The following is an 8,411-nucleotide window of genomic DNA, read 5'->3' on the forward strand; positions in this document are numbered from 1 at the left end:
GTCCGAAATCCTCTGAGGGCAAAGCACACGTTACACCAACCGGGCAGACAAACCACCGAGCGTACTGACCAGAAAAGAGGAACAGGACAGGACCGAAGCCAAAACGCCCAAACATCACAGAACACACTGACAAGGAGGAGTGAAATCAAGCAGAATAAATAGGGTGAGTAACGAGATAGAGGGAACAGGTGCGTCAGACAAGCCGCAGACTAGATTGCTGAGGGAGATCAGCTGGCGCTAGAGCGAAGGGAAGAAAAAACCAGAGAAAATAAATTAAAAATCAAAGAGAGAAAAAAAATGGAAACAAAACGAATACAAGGGTAGAAAAATGAGCAGAAACGAAAAAAAAATAAACAAAGTAAAAAAAAAGGAAGAAAAGAAGGACAGATCATACCCGAGTCCTGACAGTACCCCCTCCCCCAGGAGCGCCTCCCGGCGCCCCCGAGGAAGAAGGACCGCGTTGGTGAAACTGGTCAATGAGCGAGCGGTCCAGGACGTCCCGAGCTGGGACCCAACATCTCTCCTCCGGACCGTACCCCTCCCAGTCCACTAGGTACTGATGTCCCCGCCCACGACGTCTGGAGTCTAAGATTCTCCTAACCCTATACGCAGGAGAACCGTCAACCATAACAGGAGGGGGGGGAGCGACAGGGGAAGACACAGTAGGGGAATGGGGAGAACGCAAGACAGGTTTAACTTTGGACACATGGAAGACAGGGTGCACACGACGAAGAGAATTGGGCAACCGGAGACAGACCGTCACCGGGTTGACGACTTTGGAAATAAGGTATGGTCCAACGAACTTAGGTGCCAACTTTCGCGATGGGACCCTCAGTGGCAAATCCTTGGTGGAGAGCCATACGCGTTGTCCGCAGACATAATGAGGCGTCAACCTACGGTGGCGGTCTGCGGCAGTCTTAACGCGTCCCCTAGCTCGGATAAGCGCCTCCCTGGCCCTCCTCCAGGTGCGGCGACAGCGCTGAACAAAAGCCTGAACTGAGGGGACAGCTGCCTCGGAGCCCTGGGAAGAAAACAGAGGAGGCTGATAACCCAGGCTACACATGAACGGGGACATACCTGTAGACGACACCGGTAACGAGTTGTGAGCATATTCTGCCCACGTGAGTTGATCACTCCAGGAGGAGGGGTTATGGGATGCCAGGCAGCGAAGCATCCGACCGAGATCCTGGTTGGCACGCTCGGTCTGGCCGTTGGTCTGTGGATGAAAGCCTGACGACAGACTCGCGGAGGCTCCAATCTGTCGACAGAACTCCCTCCAAAAATGCGAAACGAACTGGGGCCCCCTGTCAGAAACCACGTCCTCCGGAAGGCCGTGAATCCGGAAGACGTGATCAATGACCACCCGGGCCGTTTCCTTAGCCGAGGGGAGTTTAGGAAGGGGAACGAAGTGGACCGCTTTGGAAAAGCGGTCCACTACGGTGAGAACCACAGTATTGCCACTGGATGGAGGGAGTCCAACCACGAAATCCAGGGCAATATGGGACCAGGGGCGGGATGGGATGGGAAGCGGCATTAACAGACCAGCGGGAGGAGAATTAGAAGATTTATTTTTGAGCACAGACCGGACACGCCCCCACGAACCGGCGTACGTCCTCCGCCATGGCAGGCCACCAAAACCGCTGGCGGATGGCAGCCAGCGACCTCCTCACTCCTGGATGGCACATGATCCTGGAGGAGTGACCCCACTGGAGAACGGCGGAGCGAACTGACTCACGAAGACCCGTGGGACACCCCGCTGGCACCCCCCTCCTCCCTCCTGCGCTCGTCTGACGAGCTTCTCGATTCCCCAGGTAAGCGCCCCCAGCACGCACCCCGGAGGTACTATAGTGTCGGGGGGCGGATCGCCAGGAGAAGCGAAAAGACGCGACAGCGCGTCGGGTTTAACGTTCTTGGACCCGGGTCGGTAAGAGAGGGTGAAGTCGAAGCGCCCAAAGAAGAGCGCCCACCGAGCCTGTCTGGCGTTAAGCCGGCGTGCAGACCGAATGTACTCCAGGTTTTTGTGGTCAGTCCACACCAGAAATGGAACGGCCGCTCCCTCCAGCCAGTGACGCCACTCCCCCAAAGCCAGTCGAACCGCCAACAACTCGCGATCACCGATGTCGTAGTTTCGTTCTGCGGGAGACAAACGGTGTGAAAAAAAAGCACAAGGATGCAGTTTGTTATCTAAGGAGGATACCTGGGAGAGCACGGCACCGACACCGACCTCTGACGCATCCACCTCCACCACGAACTGCCGGGAAGGATCAGGAGTCACCAGGATGGGGGCTGAGGTGAATCTACGTTTTAATTCATTGAACGCCGCCTGGGCGTCCGCTGACCAACAGAAGTTGACTTTGGTGGAGGTTAGCGCGGTCAGAGGGGCCGCCACCTGCCCGAAGTTCCTGATGAATCGCCTATAAAAATTGGCGAAACCCAGGAACCGCTGTAACGCCTTACGGGAATCAGGTGCCGGCCATTCGGAGACGGCCCTCACCTTCGCAGGGTCCATGCGAATCCCCCCCACCGAGATGATGTGTCCCAAGAACGAAACTGACTGAACGTGGAACTCGCACTTCTCCGCCTTAACGAACAGCTGATTCTCTAACAGCCGCTGAAGCACCTGTCGGACGTGCTGGACATGATCCTGAAAAGAAGAAGAGAAAATTAGGATGTCATCCAAATAAACGAAAACGAATCTGTCGATCATGTCCCTCAGCACGTCGTTGACAAGTGCTTGAAAGACAGCTGGGGCGTTGGATAAGCCGAAGGGAAGAACCCGATATTCAAAGTGCCCACGAGGCGTGTTAAACGCGGTCTTCCATTCGTCCCCCTCCCTGATCCGCACTAGATGGTAAGCATTGCGAAGATCCATTTTCGTGAAGAACTCGGCCCCCTGCAAGAGATCGAAGGCCGATGACATCAACGACAGAGGGTACCGGTTCTTAACTGTGATGTCATTCAACCCTCGATAATCTATGCAGGGGCGCACAGAGCCATCCTTCTTCTTCACGAAAAAGAACCCCGCTCCGGCCGGAGAAGAAGAGGGACGACGAATAATACCAGCTGCCAGAGAATCACTTAAATACTTCTCCATCGCTTCTCTCGCGCTTCGCGCTCGGGCGCGGAGAGAGAGTACAGCCGTCCGCGAGGCGGAGAAGCACCAGGGAGGAGATCGATGGCACAATCATACGGTCGGTGAGGAGGAAGAGATACAGCCCGGGACCTGCTGAAGACCGTCCGCAGATCATGGTAACAAGCAGGAACTCGAGAAAGGTCCGCCTCCTCCTCCTGTAGGGGAACAGAAACAGAGACCGGGGAGAGAGCAGACAGAAGGCAATGTGTGTGGCAATATTGACTCCATGACAAAACTAAATTGTCTGCCCAGTTAATGTTCGGCCCATGACGAACGAGCCAGGGATGACCCAATACCAAAGGGGCAGACGGAGAATTACAGACTAGGAACCTGAGGTCCTCCCGGTGGTTCCCGGAGGTAAGAACACTCACCGAATCAGTGATACGAGAGATCTGCATAAGTGGCTGGCCATCGAGTCCATGAGCGACTATAGGTGACTGCAGGGATTGGATGGGTATATCCCGAGCGCGCGCCCATTCCTCGTCAATGAAGTTGCCCTCTGCTCCTGAATCAACGAGTGCTGAAGCCTTAAACAAAGAGTGTTTAGTGAACAGAGACACAGATAGATGAGTGCGTGACCTGTGAGTGGGGAAAACGGCAGTACCACTCAAATTAACTCTCTGTGGTGAACGAGCAGCCTTAGCAGGACAGGAGTCAGCTCGGTGTCCTTGAGCCGCACAATACAGGCACAGGCCCTCCAACAGGCGGCGCTGTTTCTCCTTGGGCGTGAGGCGCAAGCGATCCACCTGCATAGGCTCACACTCTTCGGCACTCTGGGATGGAGGGGCGAATGTGACTGGCTCGGAGTCTGCTCGAACTCGACGGCGTAGCTCTCTCCTGGCGTCTATGCGGAGGGACAGACTGATTACGTCGTCCAACCGTTCAGGAACCTCGCGGGCATATAGTTCATCTTTGACTGAGTCATTGAGACCCTCTAAAAAACGAGCGATAAGGGCCTCGGTGTTCCATCCACAAGTAGCGGCCAGGGTGCGGAACTGCACTGAGTAATCAGCCACTGAACGTCTGCCCTGTTGAAGACGCGCTAACAGTCGGGACGCCTCCTTGCCAAAAACAGACTGATCAAAAGTCTTAATCATCTCCGCCTTAAAAGAACTGAAATCAGAACAGCACCTGGCCTGTGATTCCCATACAGCAGTACCCCAATCACGTGCTCTACCTGAGAGCAGGGAGATGACATAGGCCACCTTGGAGACTTCTGATGCGTAGGTTCTAGCTTGTAGAGAAAACACCACCACCTCGCACTGAATAAGGAATGATTTACAACTAGTAGGCTCACCCGCATACGTGGGGGGGTTATTCGCTCTCGGCTCAGAGGAGAAAGTGGTCGGGAGAGGCCCGGCGGGCGGTGAAGTGAAATCCTCCCGAGTGAGACGATCGAGTCGACCCACCAAACCCGCGATTTGAGCCGACAAGGTGTCTACAGAGTGACGGGTGGAAGACAGTTCCATCTCGTGACGGCCCAACATCGCTCCCTGATGCTCCAAAGCCGACTGCCAAGTTGAGCCCTCCGCTGGGTCCATCCTTGGTCAGTGTGTGGTGTCAGGGCAGATAAGGACCCAAGAGCGGATGAGGCTGAAAAATGGTAACTTTATTCACGGAAGGAAGGCGAAGGCCTAACGTCAAAAAAAAACCAAAAAAACACAAAAACCCCAACTCGGGGAAAAAGGCTCAGTCTTAACTTCCAACTGCACGGCGGGCCGGTAATGCGCTCAGCCTCCGTGAGCGCCAGGAGAGGAGGGGCAACAAATCCAAAACGGTAGGCAGGAGAGTGGTCGGGCAGACAGGGGGGTCAAGCGAGGTGCAGACAGGGCTGAGAACGGCGGGCAGCAACAAGGTCAAAAACAGTCCAGGTAGAGAACCAGAAGAGCAGTCCGAAATCCTCTGAGGGCAAAGCACACGTTACACCAACCGGGCAGACAAACCACCGAGCGTACTGACCAGAAAAGAGGAACAGGACAGGACCGAAGCCAAAACGCCCAAACATCACAGAACACACTGACAAGGAGGAGTGAAATCAAGCAGAATAAATAGGGTGAGTAACGAGATAGAGGGAACAGGTGCGTCAGACAAGCCGCAGACTAGATTGCTGAGGGAGATCAGCTGGCGCTAGAGCGAAGGGAAGAAAAACCAGAGAAAATTAAAAATCAAAGAGAGAAAAAAAATGGAAACAAAACGAATACAAGGGTAGAAAAATGAGCAGAAATTGTTCAGTTCAGTGTGTGAATCATGATACACTTTAAGGTTTCTGCAGCTGCTCATGTTGCTTCTTTCACATGTTTAAAATAGTTTGTCGTGTCAGTTTATGTGAGGGTGTGATAAAAACAGGAAATAAAACCCTTTGACTGACACTTCTAGAAGATACTGTAAAGTTTCCACTCCACATATAGACACACAGCAGCTTTTAACAGTTAATAAAGACTCTTTAATAGCAGCTCTTAAAGCTGTTCAAATGACTGTTGTCTCTTTCTCATCTTTCTGAATATTTAGATTTGTACATGCAAAAGACATTTCTTGCTCTTAGTCATTTTTCTGATATAAGTTTTATAATAGAATCATATATTATATTGTCATTGTATGGCACTGACTCTCATTAACAGCTTTAACATAGATAGACGATGACTGAATCTAGTTTTCAAATTATCAGAGAAACATTCAGTAATACAATATAAAAAATCAAATTATCATAATGAAAGATAATGATAAAAGTTTGTACTTTCGGCAAAGGAAAATATCTGGGTCAGAATAATAATTATATATTTTTTTATTATTCTCATGCCTGATCTAGATATTCACAGTGCATGCAAATAAAAAGTATTAATTTGCAAATTTCAAATAATTTGTTATTATTGTGATATTCAGAGACTTGAAAATATGTTTCATGTTTTCTGTCTCAAAGTTTCTCACAAATGCTGGAGGTGTTTTTGTATTTGCATGACGATCAGGTCGTTTTTCCGTCCAGCTCAAAGCCACAGAAAACTGGTGTAGGTTCAGGGTCTCAGTTTAGTTTGAGTGTGAAGGGTTAAACAGCTTTATTCAGGAAACCCACAGTGAGACACATGAGATTGAAAACAGACAGACAGAAGATGAACATTTATTGTGAAGAGAAGAAAATAAAGACTAAGAGCTGCTCATTCAGTGATTCACCTGCAACATTTACTGAAATAATGAATTAAGAAAAAGACTGATGTTTATGATCAAACAAAATAAAAACAATGAGCCAACAAATCAATGGAAGAAAATGTCTGTTAAACATACTTTAAATGTCACTATAGTGCATTTAGTACATTTACAGACACTAACATACAATTCATGCAAATATTTCTTTAACAGAACATAACGTAACATAATTACTGAATGTGTAATGTCAGTTTCTGATATTGGGATATTATGGGTTTTGATCATCATCAGACAGCAAATTTTGAATGTTTACAAGAATATTTTAAGTAAAAAATAAGTTTTTTGTTATTGTTTAATCAAGGTGTTTAATTTCAGAAAGAAAAAAAAGCTCTTTAACTCAGTTTTTATTTTATCTTATTTGTTTATTCTATGTTTACTATGTAAAGTGACTTTCTTGTAAATGTCTCAGTGCTTTGTGTTTGCAGGGTTGTTTATACTGTGGTCAGTGTGCTAAAGATCATCAACATGTGCTGCTCTTGTGGTTTTTTTTATCTTTTCTTGTGTGTGTTTAAGTTCTTTGGGTCAAACCAAAGCCCTTCAGCCTCTGCATGTGTGGTAAAAACAGGAAATTGTTCTAAAGTACCCACTGTTAACACATTTCCCACTCCGTAATAAAGATGCTGTAATTGTGTGGAACATTTAAAAAATAAAAATCATTATATATAATGTGTTTCTCCAAGTTTCTATTGTAGATATCTGATTTTTTTTACTTGACGGGAGCTCAGAATTGTTTTTGCTAACAAGTACAACCAAATGTTATAAATAAGTAAGAATGCATTATTAAATTTCGAATCTTTCAGTGTCTTTTGCTCTCAGTCGCACTGGAATCTCTCCTGAAATAATACCTGAAATAATACATCAGTACTTGAAACAGGAAATCAAACAGACGGGTTTTGAACTGTTTTTGTGTCAGACTGTGATGCACTATGGCTATGGCACACAGAACCTTCAGTTCTTATTTAGATCGTAAGTATTCAAATATGGAACGACACTCACGCGAGAGAGCCAATGAGGTTTAAGCGCAGTTTCGACTCCTCCCTTTTCTCCTTATATGGCGCTGTCCGTCCGTTTGAATAAAACAAAGTTCGCGGGTGAATCTTCGAATGAGTGAACAGGCAGATCAGCTAGAACAGGATTTTTATTGAGTAATGAGTTACATTTGGATCTGTTTTCTCACCCGGACCTATTTTATGACTTCAGAAGACCTGCAATGACACACCACGAAACATATGGACGATTTATATGGTATTTTTTGGAGCAGTGGTTTAACAAACGGTCGCTCGTGAATCTCGTGAATCTCACATTATCTTAAACTCAAACAACATGACTAAAATAAATTATCGAAGTTTATAATTATACAGTATATACATTATTATATTAAACACCATACTCTAACGTGCTAAAGTATCAAAATGATTAATTTCAAACAATATATCAGACTAGATTTGTACATATTCAGAATATATGACACTGGATGAACACTTTTATTTTGTCAAATTTATTTAGGGATATTGCATGTTAAGGGTATACAATAAAGATACTGCATGTGTTTTAGTCTGAAAGAATAAAGTCTGAGAACTTGTCAGATTGTAAACACAAAATGACAGTATCATTTATTTATTTATTTATTTTTTTTGTTCTTGTAAACTGTGCAGTCGACCTCTAATGAATCTCTCTACTGATAGTGTTTGTTTCCTGTTCCTCATTGCATTTGTTATTAGTTTTGAAGCGCCTACAGTAAACGCAAAACCAGCTGTCTTATTGAAACCTCTGGCTCCATCTAGTGGCGAATCTGAGGTAATGTTACAGTTCTACTAAACATTACATTTCCTTGTTTCATTAAAATTAGTTTTATGCACTATTGTGTGGTGGTTGATAGAGAACATACATTTATTTTCTTGTGTTCTGGTTTGATTCATTTTAAATTACACTGATTAACTCACCTCCTGTTTGTTCAAAAACTAAGAATGAATCTGGAGGAATGAAACTTTGGCCAAATATTTGATAATTACAGCCATTATTTTAATGCAGATGTTATTATGCTCAAAGTCAAAGTGAAAAGAAAGAAACAGATAAACTC

Source organism: Cyprinus carpio, chromosome A1 (assembly GCF_018340385.1).
Source record: "Cyprinus carpio isolate SPL01 chromosome A1, ASM1834038v1, whole genome shotgun sequence".
NCBI lineage: Eukaryota > Metazoa > Chordata > Actinopteri > Cypriniformes > Cyprinidae > Cyprinus > Cyprinus carpio.